At 38.8% G+C, this 16666-nt stretch overlaps 1 protein-coding gene across 3 annotated transcripts in view; it reads right to left on the bottom strand.

The window, feature by feature from the left end:
- gsk3ba (glycogen synthase kinase 3 beta, genome duplicate a) overlaps nucleotides 1-16666 on the bottom strand; it is a 95688-nt gene that overhangs the window by 18853 nt on the left and 60169 nt on the right. The gene's annotated exons all lie outside the window — the stretch shown is intronic.

Here is a 16666-nt window from a genome sequence, read left to right as displayed (position 1 = left end):
AAAAGAAACTGAATGGGGTGGCCTGCAGCGCCACTCTGACCCTCTGTCTGATGTCACATCCTGTCTTTTACACCCTTTTGCTTCCTCCACAAGTTCCGTTCTGTTCGTTCAGAGAGTCTATTTCTGCTGGTCTTCATCTGCCTGAGCTCATTTACTGTGACCCAAAATGTCATGGTGCAAACTGACCTTAACATACTCTATTAACCCAGTGATTGGGCAGCTGCGGGTCGCTCAAATCTTGACAACAAGTTACGCAACATATGTGAGGTAGAGAGCAAGATGATCTCTCTCTCCATTTCAACACAGCTGACTGATAAGTGGTTTCTAATAACAGATGTTTGATGTCATTGACAAAAGATTTCCTGAAAAAATAATAATAAGAAAACCTAAACCAGCCCCCGACTGTGCTGGGCAGCTAAAATTAGTCCCAGCGATGACTCACTCTCCACCCTCGCTACAGCAACAGCGACACTTCCTCAATTACAGCTGATGGGACAAGCTCTGAGGTGGTTGGCTCCTGAGATTCTCCCACTGGATGACGGGGCCATCAGATAGGCTGCTTGTCTGCGGTCACATGACTTTTAGAGTGTGTGATTAGATGATCTATTGCTCATTGCGAAGTAACCTACATCTCCCTCAGTGAGTGAGCCACAGGTAGACACTCATGCATCCCCAGGCACTGCTTTTACAGTCTCTCCCACAAACAACTCCTGTCTAAGCCAAACATACCAGGAGATGATGCTGTATAAACTAACCTTAATGTGTTTCTGTGCCTTCACACAACTTGAGAAATTCAAGGCAAATTCTAACCACAAAATGCAGCTGCCAGAGTGCTGACTAAAACCGAGAAATATGATCATATTAGCCCAACTTTATCGTCGTTACATTGGCTACCTGTTAAATTTCGTATTAATTTTTACATTCTGTTAACTACATACAAAGCTTTGAATGGTCTAGCTCCACAGTACTTAAGTGACCTTCTACCACGCTGTATTCTGCCACATTCATTACAATCACAAAATTCTGGCTTGTTAATAATTCCAAGAATATCAAAATCCCCAAAAGGAGGTAGATCCTTTTCATATTTGGCTCCTAAACTATGGAAAAGTCTCCCTAACACTGTTCGGGATGTAGACACACTCAGTTTAAGTCTAGACTAAAGACTCATCTATTTAGTAAGTCAGACACCTAATTTATCCTTCAACTCACTATTAGGCTGCTTTAGTTAGGTCTGCTGAACCAGAAACATCCATCATGATCTATAACTCTGCCTAAAATTGAATGGCGTCTATGCTAATATGATTCATATCCTGAGGTTACCAGAGCCTGCCAGATCCAGCTCCATTCCTGCTTGGTGTCAGACTCCACTGCTACGTGTCGCTGAGAGATGACGACAAAATACAGCCGGTGCTAGCAAGACATCACTTCAGTCTTTTGACTTCAGAGGATGAACTGATGCCAAATACAACTGTAAGATATTGGATATTTCATATGCCACTGCCTGAATCTTGGATTTAGGATGGACTCCACTGAACCTCACCGAAATTACCTGCAGGTTGAACTGCGATGCAACTCATTAATCTCTGCCTGCATCACCTTTACCTATTGATGGACTACACTCTTGAAATGGAATACATAGACTATCATTTAATTGCCAACAAAAGTCTTCATCAGCCAACTAACAAAGGACAATGCATCTGTGTGAACTTCTGGAGTTAATCCAGGATGGACTTCAAAGACATTAGTCATTAATCTTACAGTTCATAAAAAATCTTTTATTTTTATTTTTAAAACACTAGACTTTAACGCTTACTTAATTTACAAATTTTAAAACATGACTTGCACTGCACACAAATAACTAAAATTGGCATTAAATTCATGCTGTTAGCCAGAGGGGAACTGGCCCCCACAGTGAGCCTGGTTTCTCCCAAGGTTATTTTTCTCCATTTACCAACATCTTATGGAGTTTTGTGTTACTTGCCACAGCCGCCTTCAGCTTGCTCACTGGGGTTCTAAATAAAATTATTAATTATTCAATTTCTATGCATATTTTACAATCATATTTAATCAAACTACACAATGATCACTTTAAGACATTACAGATATTACAGTTTCATTTTTTGCTTTTGTTTTTGTTAATGCATGATTTTCTGTAAAGGTGCTTTGAAATGATGTGTGTTGTGAAAAGCGCTATACAAATAAATATGACTTGACATGTGAAACATCAGACCTTCTTAAACACGGTGCTGCTCTGGTCATATACTGTATGTGTTAGTTACTTAAGTGTTCATCTTTAGAAATAGGAATCAAGAAATTTAATGGTTCTTGTTCCAGTTGTACTTTCGGTTTAGATTTCTTAATGACTCCAATAATGGTTCCTTTAGTACTTTTGAGGAAGCCGGGTCACACGGTCTCAGTTACGGGCCGGATTCTCTAAAGCACACTCTTTTGAAACCAATTGTGAGCTGCTGCCTATGTAGACCATTCCAAATCAGTCACTTATGAGGTTCCAGTTCAGTTAGGATGCTGCCTTAGAAGGCAACTGCCTATGTAGTCTGTAGAAAACAAGGCAGCTCACTAGGTTTTTGAACAAAGCCAGTGAGTCTAGTAAGAATCATGTATAAAAAGGACCCATTTAACAAGGTCTGTGATTGGGCTCAATAGCAAAGTGCTGTCTGCATTACATAACAACACTACTGTTAATCATGACACTTAGTTGAAGTGGAGCTGTTTTGAGAGGAAGCAGACCACGTCCAGACATGACGGCAACTCATCTATTTCCATCAGTCGTATTTCAAGCCTGATCTTAATCTCGTCCTCCCTCCCCGAGATAACGTCATCTGTCTATGTTATCTCTCCATGAGGCACTCTGGGCTCTGATTTCATGGTGGTTTACATTGGGCCAACAACACCAAGCAGCTGCAAAAATTACAGCAGGGAGAAGCTAAGAGTCTACTGACTGATCGCTGTGTGTGTGTGTGGTGCTAAGGGGGTCACGTGTGCATGTGTGTGTGTGTGTGTGTGTGTGTTAGGACTGGGCATTATAATGGTATATACTGTGCAACAGTACTATGTTAACCAGTAGAGATTCTGCTCTACTGTTTATGCCTTTCGAAATCTCGCAACCAAGCAGAAAACCTACTCTGAAAACTTTGTTTGTCGCTTCCAGTGTAGACAGCTTTGTTTATTATAATGGGTGTAATTAGGTTTGAAATGTCACAGCATACAACTGTAGGTTGTTTATGGTTGCCAACATTGCAGTTTGGCACATTAATCAATCAATAGATGTGTGGTCACACGTGTGTGCAATTCTGCTATTTTTTGGCTTCAAATGTGGCTCATCCATTCATATTTGTAATGTAATACTGTTTTTTAAGTCTTGTTTTTAACTCAAATGCTATATAATGTGAAGCTGTTTTTGCAATGATGCCAGACTTATCATTTATGTGTTATAATTATCTTATCCTATGGTTTTCGATCATCAAGTTCTAAATAAAATGAGAAAATAATAAAAATATAATGTATTTAAATCAGCATTACTGATTATGTTATATATAATAATTTTTGGGGGTTGAATGTCCAGCAAAAATAACTATATTGTGAGAATACATCATTACCGAGATATAAAATGACTCAAATAAGAAGGCAGAGACAGAATGAAAACTGGAGAGCGTGAGCATGACAGAGTGAATTCTTCACACCTGAAATGCTCATTATGAGTTCTTGGAAAGCAGCTCCTGCAAACAAAATTTCTGAGATCTTCCGACCTCTGGGGGAGCACAGGCTTGTTTAATGAGGAAGATCAATTCCTGCATGGACACAAATACAGTGTTTGTCACATGTGCTCAGGGCTCGGGATGTCCCTGTGCTTGTGAGGCTATAGAAAGCTCTCCATGAATTGAGTTTGAGCTTTATTGTCATTTAATGCAATACAGTTAAACGAGATATCGTTTCTCACGGACCACAGTGCATACATAAAACAGAAACTTTTTCCCCCTATTCACATTGAAAACAATGATACAAAGAGACTAGTGCTGCAACTAACGATTATTTTGATAATCAATTAATCTAACGATTATTAGAACGATTATTTGACTATTCGGCGATTATTGCAACAATTAATCATTACTTCTAAACCGATTATTCAGCTTGTGCCCTGACTTAAAAGGTTGTATTAAACATGCTTACTAACAATAAAGAGGACAAAATCATCTTTTATAAATACCTCTAAATGACATTCACTGAATTAAAGGGGAAAAATCCTTTTCACTTCCAAAAATCCTATTGTTATCAAGTGTTTTTGTCTTGTTTTCCATTTAAAATGGTCTAAAAATCCTTAAAACAAGATACATTTACTTGAGAAGCAACATAGACTTGCTTTAATCCTCTGGGGTCGACGGACGCGCCGGCACGTCCTGCTGGATTTTTTCCTCATAACAGCGGAAACAACTTAAAATACTCCATCATTTTTGGGCATACAGATAAGTGTAAGACATCATTAGAAACTATAAAGGGTCTACTTTATTTGTGTACACTCACAATAACAACAAAACCTTGTGCTTTTGTAAAATAAAGAAAATAAACAGGGTGCGCTTTCAGCCGTCTCTGTCTCTGCGAGCATCTTTCTGAAACACGTCACAAAAATGAACTGAAACTCTGCGAATACTTATCAGACAAACATGAAACATATGTCTAAAGAAAGCTTAAAATGTCTACTTTTAAATAAAACAATTCAAATTTAAAACAAATATTCTCCTGTAATGTAATCTGTATGAAACAAAGTGATGTACAGTTTCTCCTGGCTCAGCTAATTATCGCTAATGTGATCACACCCACCAGTAGAGCGCGCTATTCATACGGTAATGTTCTGTGACGATCAATGCAAATGGTAAATGCCCCCAACAGTGCCTTAAAAAACATCAAGTTCATCATCAGATTCATTCATTGTGCATTTGGAAGATGGCACGCTACACAGGTGAAGAAGAGTTCACATTTTCCTCAGAAGAAGAGCGGGACTCCAACGATGAACGTTTGCATTTTGAAGTGCGACTTGATCCAGCCGAGGATACAATTTCGGATGAGTAAGTCATTTAGTTTTACTTACATATTAGTTGACATGCTATTTTATATAAACATGTACATATTTTACTAATTGGACTATTTCCAGACTTGCCAGCCAGGATTCAGAGTACTGAAATTTGAAATATGTCCTAATAGGCAAGTTTTAGTTACATTTAAATGTTGTTTCGGCTAAAGCAGGTATTTCAATTGTATGCTGTATGATATAAATATGATATGTAATATGATATAAAAATAATATGAATGTTTAGATTATATTTTAACTAGTGTTTATGCTGCCTCATTATCATCAACGAAGTTTGTGCTTGCAAATATCTGTTTGGGTGTAAATGTGTAAAATGTGCTGTAAATATGCCCTTATTAGAAAATCAGCATATTAGAATGATTTCTGAAGGATCATGTGACACTGAAGACTGCAGTAATGATGCTGAAAATTCAGCTTTGATCACAGGAATAAATTGCATTTTACAATATTTTCAAATAGAAAAGTTATTTTAAATTGTAAAAACATTTCACAATATCACTGTTTTTGCTGTATTTTGGATCAAATAAATGCAGCCTTGGTGAGCAGAAGAGACTTCTTTTAAAAACATTAAAAAATCTTACCGATCTAAAACTTTTAAACGGTAGTGTAGGTCTAAAGTTTTTAAGTAAAGTCTTTATGTAAAGAAAATGTATAGTCAGATGACTTCTTTTAACTTAAACTACAAACAATACATTCAATCATTAAGTCTCCTCACATTCATTCTCTCTCAGGGGAGGGGTCTTTTTCTCCTCAGGTGTGAATCACATCAATATTCATGGTCATTCACGCCTCCTCGCATATGGCCTTTCTAACACTAAAAGTGTCTTACAAAAGTTAAATGACTATATTGTTTTGTATGAATGAGTGATCAGGATGGTTTTCACACCATTTTTGTAGCAAAAACTCTAGGCTACAAGATCCAGTTCTCAAAAGTCTTGTGAACAAATGTTTAGTATGTGTTATATGGCCTTATTACAGTGACTTAAAATGTGTTTTTTCAAAAACCACCCATAAACGTTATTTTCTCAAAAATACAAACATGTACGTACATGTTGTTCACATATTATTGTAGCCCAGTTTGTGCTGAATACAGTGTTATCAGACTTTAGCCATTAATATGTTTTTAAGCAACTAAAAAAAGCACAAATGTCAAGGCATGTCAAAACACCCTCAAACCCAGAGGGTTAAGAGAATGTATCTTAAATATAACTGTATTTTGAATATAAGTGTATTTTTTCACTTGGTTATACTTCTGCGAGTGCAGTACAAACAATATATGCTTATATTCAAGATTTATTCTCTAAAAGCAAGTCTAAATACCTTATATCCTGCTTCTCAGTTGAATGCATCTTTTTTTTAAAGGATTTTTAGATATTTTAAAATATTTGTATACTTAATTATATATTCAACATTCTCAGATAAAAAAAATTTCTTCTGCAGTATAGCTGCTAAAGTAAATGTAAGTTGTTTTAAAGGAGTTTTAGATATTTACAATGGAAAACAAGCCAAAACAAAAACAAATAAAAAATTTATTTTGTTGCAGTGTTTAGTGGGGCAAAGACTACCCTCTCTCACCTTTCTGTTCACTTCAATCCATCTTTAACTCACAAAAAAACAAACTCTCTCTTATTAATAAAGCTGCACATTGCCAATTTTCTTCACGATAAGAAATGCACAGTGACACATATATTATGATTCAGTAAGTCATGAGCCATCATGTTATAATCTAGCTGCATTAAGCGTGCTTGCTCGAGGGATGAGCGTCCCCGTGACAGAGTGTGCCTCAGACGGGTGCAGTTTCAATCTCTACCCCTTAGATCAGGACATTCGCGCAACTCATAGAAGAGGTGCTGACCGCACAGAGAAATAACAGTTTCGGAGTTTGTAGTGATTTACATGATCTGTTACCATATTATTTGAACTTTAATAAAGCTAAAACACATTAAATATAACTGCATTTAAGATGTAACGCTGGTGTGTTTCCTTTAAAAAGCTCCACTTATTCCACAACAAGAGAGCTTCTGTATTTACTTATTTTGTATTTTTGCATTATAATTCCCTCATACTTTGCAATCTACATCACCTGAAGCTGTTTAGAAAGCTTAGAGCTTAGAGCTTTGAGCTGTGTAATTCTTCCTCTCCTCAGTCAGGCGCGAACTGCAGTGCTGCTCTCGCGCGTCATCATTAGAATTTAATGTGATCTCATGTTATGTTAAATGAGATCAAACGACTATTCGACAACAAACATTTTTGTAGACAATTTTTTATTGTCGACGTTGTCGATAAAGTCGACTTATCTTTTCAGCCCTAAATGAGACATGGTCAGATTTAGACATACAGATGCATCTCAATAAATTAGAATGTCGTGGAAAAGTTAATTTATTTCAGTAATTCAACTCAAATTGTGAAACTCGTGTATTAAATAAATTCAATGCACACAGACTGAAGTAGTTTAAGTCTTTGGTTCTTTTAATTGTGATGATTTTGGCTCACATTTAACAAAAACCCAATCTCAGCAAATTAGAATACATCATAAGACCAATAAAAAAAAACATTTTTAGTGAATTGTTGGCCTTCTGGAAAGTATGTTCATTTACTGTATATGTACTCAATACTTGGTAGGGGCTCCTTTTGCTTTAATTACTGCCTCAATTCGGCGTGGCATGGAGGTGATCAGTTTGTGGCACTGCTGAGGTGGTATGGAAGCCCAGGTTTCTTTGACAGTGGCCTTCAGCTTATCTGCATTTTTTGGTCTCTTGTTTCTCATTTTCCTCTTGACAATACCCCATAGATTCTCTATGGGGTTCAGGTTTGGTGAGTTTGCTGGCCAGTCAAGCACACCAACACCATGGTCATTTAACCAACTTTTGGTGCTTTTAGCAGTGTGGACAGGTGCCAAATCCTGCTGGAAAATGAAATCAGCATCTTTAAAAAGCTGGTCAGCAGAAGGAAGCATGAAGTGCTCCAAAATGTCTTGGTAAACGGGTGCAGTGACTTTGGTTTTCAAAAAACACAATGGACCAACACCAGCAGATGACACTGCACCCCAAATCATCACAGACTGTGGAAACTTAACACTGGACTTCAAGCAACTTGGGCTATGAGCTTCTCCACCCTTCCTCCAGACTCTAGGACCTTGGTTTCCAAATGAAATACAAAACTTGCTCTCATCTGAAAAGAGGACTTTGGACCACTGGGCAACAGTCCAGTTCTTCTCCTTAGCCCAGGTAAGACGCCTCTGACGTTGTCTGTGGTTCAGAAGTGGCTTAACAAGAGGAATACGACAACTGTAGCCAAATTCCTTGACATATCTGTGTGTGGTGGCTCTTGATGCCTTGACTCCAGCCTCAGTCCATTCCTTGTGAAGTTCACCCAAATTCTTGAATCGATTTTGCTTGACAATCCTCATAAGGCTGCGGTTCTCTCGGTTGGTTGTGCATCTTTTTCTTCCACACTTTTTCCTTCCACTCAACTTTCTGTTAACATGCTTAGATACAGCACTCTGTGAACAGCCAGCTTCTTTGGCAATGAATGTTTGTGGCTTACCCTCCTTGTGAAGGGTGTCAATGATTGTCTTCTGGACAACTGTCAGATCAGCAGTCTTCCCCATGATTGTGTAGCCTAGTGAACCAAACTGAGAGACCATTTTGAAGGCTCAGGAAACCTTTGCAGGTGTTTTGAGTTGATTAGCTGATTGGCATGTCACCATATTCTAATTTGTTGTAATAGTGAATTGGTGGGTTTTTGTTAAATGTGAGCCAAAATCATCACATTAAAAGAACCAAAGACTTAAACTACTTCAGTCTGTGTGCATTGAATTTATTTAATTTATATAGTTTCACAATTTGAGTTGAATTACTGAAATAAATGAACTTTTCCATGACATTCTAATTTATTGAGATGCACCTGTATATACAGATTACACATTAAAACATTATGATGCATGATCAAGAAAGCAGTGTTCAAGTGTTCCAGGATATAGAATAGCAGCAATTTCAGTTTATAGTCTTTTCTATTGTCATTAGTGTGTTCGTGTGTGTGTGTGTGTAGGTATGCGTATGTGTACAGTTACTTGTATCAGTTCCAGATCGCACAGAGTACTTCTAAGTGTTGAGGATTCTGACAGTTTGTGGGAAGAAGCTATTGCACAATCTGGCAGACCTAGTTCAGATACTCCTATACCTTCTGCCAGAGGGAAGAAGATAAAAGAGGCTATGTGACAGGAGCCTGGAGGTCGTGCAGGAGGCACCGTGCATGGTAGATCTCCTTGATAGATTGAAGAGAGACTCCGGTGATCTTTCCAGCTGCATTCACTATCCGTTGTAGAGTCTTATGATCTAAGGCACTGCAATTTCCGTACCAGACAGTGATGCCGCAGGTTAGAACACTCTCAATGGTGCCCCTGTAGAATGTTGTCAAGATGGGCGTCAGTAGTCTTGCTTTCTTTAGCCGTCACAGGAAGTAAAGATGCCGTTGGGACCTCTTTGCAAGGGATGTGGTGTTGGTGGTCTAGGTTAAGTGTACTCCTAAAAACTTAGTGCTCTTGACTCTCTCCACGGTGGTCCCTCCGATGGTCAGCAGTATATGTTCTTGTCCAGCATGGGCCTTTCTAAAGTCCATGATGATCTCTTTTGTTTTCTTTATATTCAGTGACAGATTATTATCTTTACACCATACTGCCTGTTGGTTCACCTCCTCCCTGTACGGTGCATCACTGTTGTTACTGATGAGTCCAAGCACAGTGGTGTCATTTGCAAACTTTATAATGTAGTTAGAACTGAAACTGGCCGTGCAGTCGTAAGTTAGCAATGTGAAAAAGAGCGGACTGAGCACACAGCCCTGAGGCGCACCAGTGCTCAGCGTAATGGTATATGAGATGTTGCCACCAATTTGTACTAACTGAGGTCTCTCAATGAGGAAATCTAGGACCCAATTTTGAAGAGAGGTGTTGAGGCCCAGCTGGTTCAATTTACTTATGAGTTTTTGTGGTATGATCATTTTGAAAGCCGAACTGAAATCGATGAACAGCATTTGGATGTATGTATTCCTCTTCTCCAGGTGGGTCCTGGCCAAGTGCAAGGCAGAGGATGGCTTAAAGCTGTGGTTAGTGCACTCAGAAGATCAGGACAGTCATTTATATGTTCAGCTGAGTTAAGGGTGTAGCGTTATTTCTATACCACTAGCGGAACCAAACCAAATTGCAAAAATAACTAGATTTAAATTTTCTGTGAGTGCTTTTTAATGCATTGCTATGCAGCTGCTAGGTCGCAAAAGAGCCCACCCAAGTCGCTATTATATTCTGCTCACTAGATATGGCTTGGACCAGTAATTCAAACAAGTTCTTCCCCAAGTTTCTAAAGCTCTGTCCCAAATGACGCACTATACACTGTACAATTACACTATGCATTGGCCATCTAGTGTATGAATTTTCAAAGTGTAGTATCGTCTCAAATAGAACACTAAAGTTTTTTTTACTACACAGAAGCATTCATCATTTTTCAGTTGAAGGAAGTGACGTTTCAAACGCACACAATGTGTTGCTGCTAGCTTTAGAGCATCACCCAATCACAGTCCAACACTTATATCACAAATAATGTTCATATTCAAATAGCGTGGGTTAGGCTTGGGATCGATGCCTTTTTCACACACTGAAAATCAGAAAGTCTTCCTGATGATTATATCTGCATTTTTTCAGATACACTGTAAATAGGGATGATTGTTGCATAATAGTCTTTGTTTCTTCAAACATATTTCTCAACGCAACTTTAGTAAAGTTTGAGCGGCAAGCAAAGTCTTTCTAGCAACCCTCTCGGGAAGCTATTTACAGTCATGAAAGTGAACTTGATTGGTGGAACGGCGAAATGTCAAAATCAGTTGGTCAAGATTATGATTAAAGAACTTATTTCAAATCAGCAGTAAAATCTGACAACACTGGAATTATAAATTGTGCTTCTTTACCTCAAATTATGCTAAAAAAAGAATTTCTGACTCGTATAGCTAATGTGTTCTCGAGTTGATATGCAGGCGATGTCTGTATCTAAAAGGTGATTGACTCTTTTACTTTTAAGGCGGTACTTCCTTTCTACATCCGTTGACCATTGGGTGTTCCAGTTTCTCCCATTCATTTTAATAAAAGTGGCCCATCTCTGCAAATAGTCTATTATTTTCTACGAAGATACACACTCACCGCCGCTGCCGCTCGCCATCTCCGAAGGCTGCTCAAAATTCTGCAGTGTAACGTAGCGTAACTCGCATAGTTTTTCATTATATTCTACCCAAATCATTATAAAAGGACAAAGATTATTGATGGCTAGAATAAATAAAAAGATACACATAGATATCTCTATGAAAGATACATGTATAGAGCCTACACATTGTATTTTCAGTGCAAGTATGTCGTTTTGTGGTTTCCCTAACCAGCTTAACCAGTATGCAATTTGATGGGGTGCCATTCCTAAAACTATCATTAGCCAACTATGGTCACCGTTCCATTGCTACCAACATAGTTCAAATGATTTGGTGTTTCCCGAAACAGTAGTTCCAACAAACATTTGCAAACTGCATCGCAAAGTTGTGTAGTTGGAACTACAGCACTCTGCCTGTGGTTATAAACATAGTTCCTTGTTAGTTTGCATTGTCGACATCATTGATTTCGTCGCGGCTGGGGTGTGTTCTATTCAGAGTTATCACCTCTATGCCTTATTCCTTTCAAATACTTCACCATCCACTTTGAAAGCTTTGGAAGGCTTAAAGTGGGGTTCAGATATCACGTAATTTACTTTTTAAGTTATTTTTATTGGAAATTCTGTTTGAAACAGAAGAAAATCTTTCAACATAGAAAAGGTGAGTTATTTAATTATTCAAAGCGAATATCTTTGTTATAACATTCCCAAAGAGAAATTTCACATATGGAAATTTATGTAAACCATAATATGTATGTTAGTGATTTTCAATGATATAAAAAGTTATCTGTACTGTACGTACATTCAACATGTCTGCAGTGCTTTGAGCGTAGTATCAGAAAAGCAGAAAAGTGTAAAATTCATTCATTCACATTTCAAATTATTATACTTTCATATATGTAAAACATTATTTCCCAAATCACAGTATAATTTTATATAGCCAATATGCCCAAATAAATGAACAATACCTGTAACTGCAGAAATATGTACATGGCCATATACCTGATTCCTGTATGGGATTACATATATGTGTAAGTGGTTTTGGATTTATTTTGTAATGTTCATAGAAGTAGAATATAATAGAATATTAAATATTCTCAATAGGCTTTGTTATAGAAAACAAATGAACAATATGCTTCTTGTTTGCAGTAGTCTTTCAATTAATGTTTCCAGGGGGAAAAAACATAGACAAGGTAGGCAATTACACAAAATGTTTATTAACATAAGTTATATCAGTCAGATGAAATATTAGAAAATACAATAACCAAACTCCTATAGCCCTCTCCACTATAGAGCATGTACTTCCATGGGCCTGACTGAACCTTTCCACTGCAATGGTGGCTGGATGCTACACAGGTGTCAAGAGGTATGGGTGAAGAGGATATCCACTGTCTCCCAGCAGCCAGCTGTCACCAAATTGCTGAATTGGCCCACTTAAAAGAGTCATGTGTGCTTCCAGGCCATTGTGTCACAATGTCAGTGAAGACCCCCAGATGATCACACACTACTTGAACATTAATGGCTGGATAGCCCTTCCTGCAAATGTACAAGGGCTCATTCACCACAGGACTTGCCACTGGGATTAGGGTGCCATCGATGACGCCAGTCACTCTGGGGATGTTGGCAATATCATGGAACTGTTGACTGGCCAGCTGGATTTCTTGAGGAGGAAGTCAGCATGGTGTTCTTAAACTGTAACAGCAAAGGTATTAATGCTGTCACAGCCTTGCTAACTGAAGACTTCTATAAACATTCCCACAGCATAATAACACAGTGCAGCTAAGAGCTGCATTGCTGGATCTTGGTCCTTGGAAGCCAGACTATTCTTATGATGTCGTCATCAGATAGAGAGTAAAGCAGGGTGATCATTGTCCTTTTGTAGGCATTTATTTACACTGCCTGAGTTCTGCGTCACCTTCTGTGCTCAAGCTGTTGAATACTTGTAAAGCCACTATTGTTGAGCATTTGAAACATGCATAAATACTATTTTCAAGATGTTTTTTCATAGTTTTCATGCTGTGGCTTGGGAGAAATGAGAAATAAGCCTCTCTTGAGAATTTAAATAAAGCAAAAAAAGAAACATCCTCTCACTTTCAACTGCTTTTATTTTCAGCAAACTTAACGTGTAAATATTTGTATGAACATAAAAAGATTCAACAACTAAGACATAAACTGAACAAGTTTCACAGACATGTGACTAAAAGAAATGGAATAATGTGTCCCAGAACAAAGGGGGGGGGGGGGTCAAAATCAAAAGTAACAGTCAGTATCTGGTGTGGCTACCAGCTGCATTAAGTACTGTAGTGCATCTCCTCCTCATGGACTGCAACAGATTTGCCAGTTCTTGCTGTGAGATGTTATCCCACTCTTCCAACAAGGCACTTGCAAGTTCCCGGACATATCTGGGGGGAATGGCCCTAGCCCTCCAATCCAACAGGTCCCAGACGTGCTCAATGGGATTGAGATCTGGGCTCTTCGCTGGCCATGGCAGAACACAGACATTCCTGTCTTGCAGGAAATAACGCACAGAACGAGCAGTATGGCTGGTGGCATTGTAATGCTGGAGGGTCATATCAGGATGAGCCTGCAGGAAGGGTACCACATAAGGGAGGAGGGTGTCTTCCCTGTAACGCACAGTGTTGAGATTGCCTGCAATGACAACAAGCTCAGTCTGATGATGCTGTGACACACCGCCCCAGACCATGATGGACCCTCCACCTCCAAATCGATCCCGCTCCAGAGTACAGGCCTCGGTGTAACGTTCATTCCTTGATGATAAACGCAAGTCTGATCATCACCCCTTGTGAGACAAAACCGCGACTCGTCAGTGAAGAGCACTTTTTGCCAGTTCTGTCTGGTCCAGTGAAGGTGGGTTTGTGCACATAGGCAACGTTGTTGCCAGTGATGTCTGGTAAGGACCTGCCATACAAGAGGCCTACAAGCCCTCAGTCCAGCCTCTCTCAGCCTATTGCAGACAGCCTAAACACTGATGGAGGGATTGTGCGTTCCTGGTGTAACTCGGGCAGTTGTTGTTGCCATTGTGTACCTGTCCTGCAGGTGTGATATTCGGATGTACCGATCCTGTGCAGGTGTTTTTACATGTGGTCTGCCACTAAGAGGACGATCAGCTGTCCTTCCTGTCTCCCTGTAGCGCTGTCTTAGGCGTCTCACGGTACAGACATTGCAATTTATTGCCCTGGCCACATCTGCAGTCCTCATGCCTCCATGCAGCATGCCTAAGGCAAGTTCACGCAGATAAGCAGCGACCCTGGGCATCTTTCTTTTGGTGTTTTTCAGAGTCAGTAGAAAGGTCTCTTTAGTGTCCTAAGCTTTTATAACTGTGACCTTAATTGCCTACTGTCTGTAAGCTGTTAGTGTCTTAACAACCATTCCACAGGTGCATGTTCATTAATTGTTTATGGTTCATTGAACAAGCATGGAAAACATTGTTTAAACCCTTTACAATGAAGGTCTGTAAAGTTATTTGAAATACAGTGTCCTGAAAAAGTGATGTTTCTTTTTTTGCTGAGTTGATATATATATATATATTATATATATATTATCATTATATTGTGTATTGAGAAAATCTTTACATAGTAAACTTTAGTTACTTGACTGTTGCAGTATATGTGATGGTGGGACACCATTGCAAAACAATCAAGGTTTGTATTTCATTCCATATGATTCATAATCCTAATTATTTAATTTATTAATGACATTATTCTGGTAGTTGATAATAAAGGGATGACAGGTATTCATGGTAGACATGATTCACACAATAATTGCTTACATTTTGATCTGACATGCTACTGTGATGCAAGTCACAAGTATCACATGTATGTGCTTATTTCCACATCTTAAACTACTGGATGAATGCCATGTGTATTAGAAAAGCACTAACACAAAACACATTACAAAATGACAGAGTATTTTTGGTCATCAAATGGGATATTATATTTTTTATTTAAATTCAGATGGTGAAGGGTTTTAACTTCTCTGTCACTGAAAAGCAAGTTGAAAATCTTATGTTTGTTGCCATGCAACACCACACAGCTTCAGCAGAGCCTCATTTGCCAGACCCAGTCTGTATCATTCACTCCATATATATTTTATTCTATATCTCTCATTGTGTCAAGAATAAAAGTGGCGTTGTTACTGGTTTTTGAAGAGTGCGCATATGTATGTGTTCAAGTGCGGTAAAGTGAAGTAAGAAGGAAACCCCACTATTGCAGCTCAATGCTGTGACAGGTCGCAATCAAAACAAACACAAGAGCAACAGAGGAAATGTGACAATAAAGCGAAACAACGGAGAACAGAAAATAGCGAAGTAGTCCACAGATGCCATGTTCATTGTTAACAGCAGCGTCGTAGGGAAATAACATTGCTATGGAGCTGCTTACTGACCAAACCACTTGTATACTGTAGTAAAGAGTACGCCATTTACGAAGTGCATATAAACGTAAACGTCTATTTCGTGTCTTAAGCAGCGGTCTCACAATAAACGGCTTTCTGACCATGTTACAATTTGATATCCATTCGATCTCTGCAGAAGTTATTACTCCACCCCCTGCATAACGTTATTAACGACACCTCCACATTGTTGAATCAACGTGGTTCGAAACGATAGATATGCAACATAGTTACTAGGGTTTCGGGAAACAGTCGTGACTAGTTAGTTAGTTTCTCTAGCAAAAAAACAGCAAAACCTAGCTGGTGAAGCTGGTTGACCAGCATTGTCTTTCTGATGAAGCTGGTTAAGTTAGTTTAAAAGTCTGGTGGAGACACCAGCATCCCATGCTGGGGGACCAGCACCCAAAACACAACATAAGCTGGTGACCAGCAATGCTGGTCTTTTCAGCAGGGTTGACAGCTTGAATGAAACATATTCAAGGCTACATACAGCGAATTGCATCTTTCAGTTTGCGCAGTTGCACCAGTTTCATACACTTACCAGAAAACTCATCAATGTCAATTTCTTCATTGTTAAAGAAGTACAAAAACCTTTGTAACTTTTGTGTGTATGGTGACTAGATTCAAAAACTGCCCCCCGCAGCACTGACGCGTCCTCTGTGATGTGATACCCATGCCTTGCTTTGCACTTTACTTCACCAAAAAATATGTGAGTCAGAAGACAAGGGTTTGTTCAACTCTAAGTGGACTATTGCTGTAGCCACCTGTCTCACCAAAATTCTGCCCTTGTTCCAGTTTCTCAGACCTTTTAAATATTTTTTGGACCTGTTCTCCATGCACTTCCTGTCAGCCTTTTCCCTGGTGCTCTTTGATTATTGGTTACAGAGGGACAGAGAAGTGTGTGTAGGAGTGTGAGCAGAAACCAGCTACTGACATTTTGAAAGAGTGTTTCTCGGAGATAAAAAACAAT

This window comes from Myxocyprinus asiaticus, chromosome 10 (assembly GCF_019703515.2).
Source record: "Myxocyprinus asiaticus isolate MX2 ecotype Aquarium Trade chromosome 10, UBuf_Myxa_2, whole genome shotgun sequence".
NCBI classification, from domain to species: domain Eukaryota; kingdom Metazoa; phylum Chordata; class Actinopteri; order Cypriniformes; family Catostomidae; genus Myxocyprinus; species Myxocyprinus asiaticus.
This window is presented reverse-complemented; position numbering and strand designations above follow the sequence as displayed.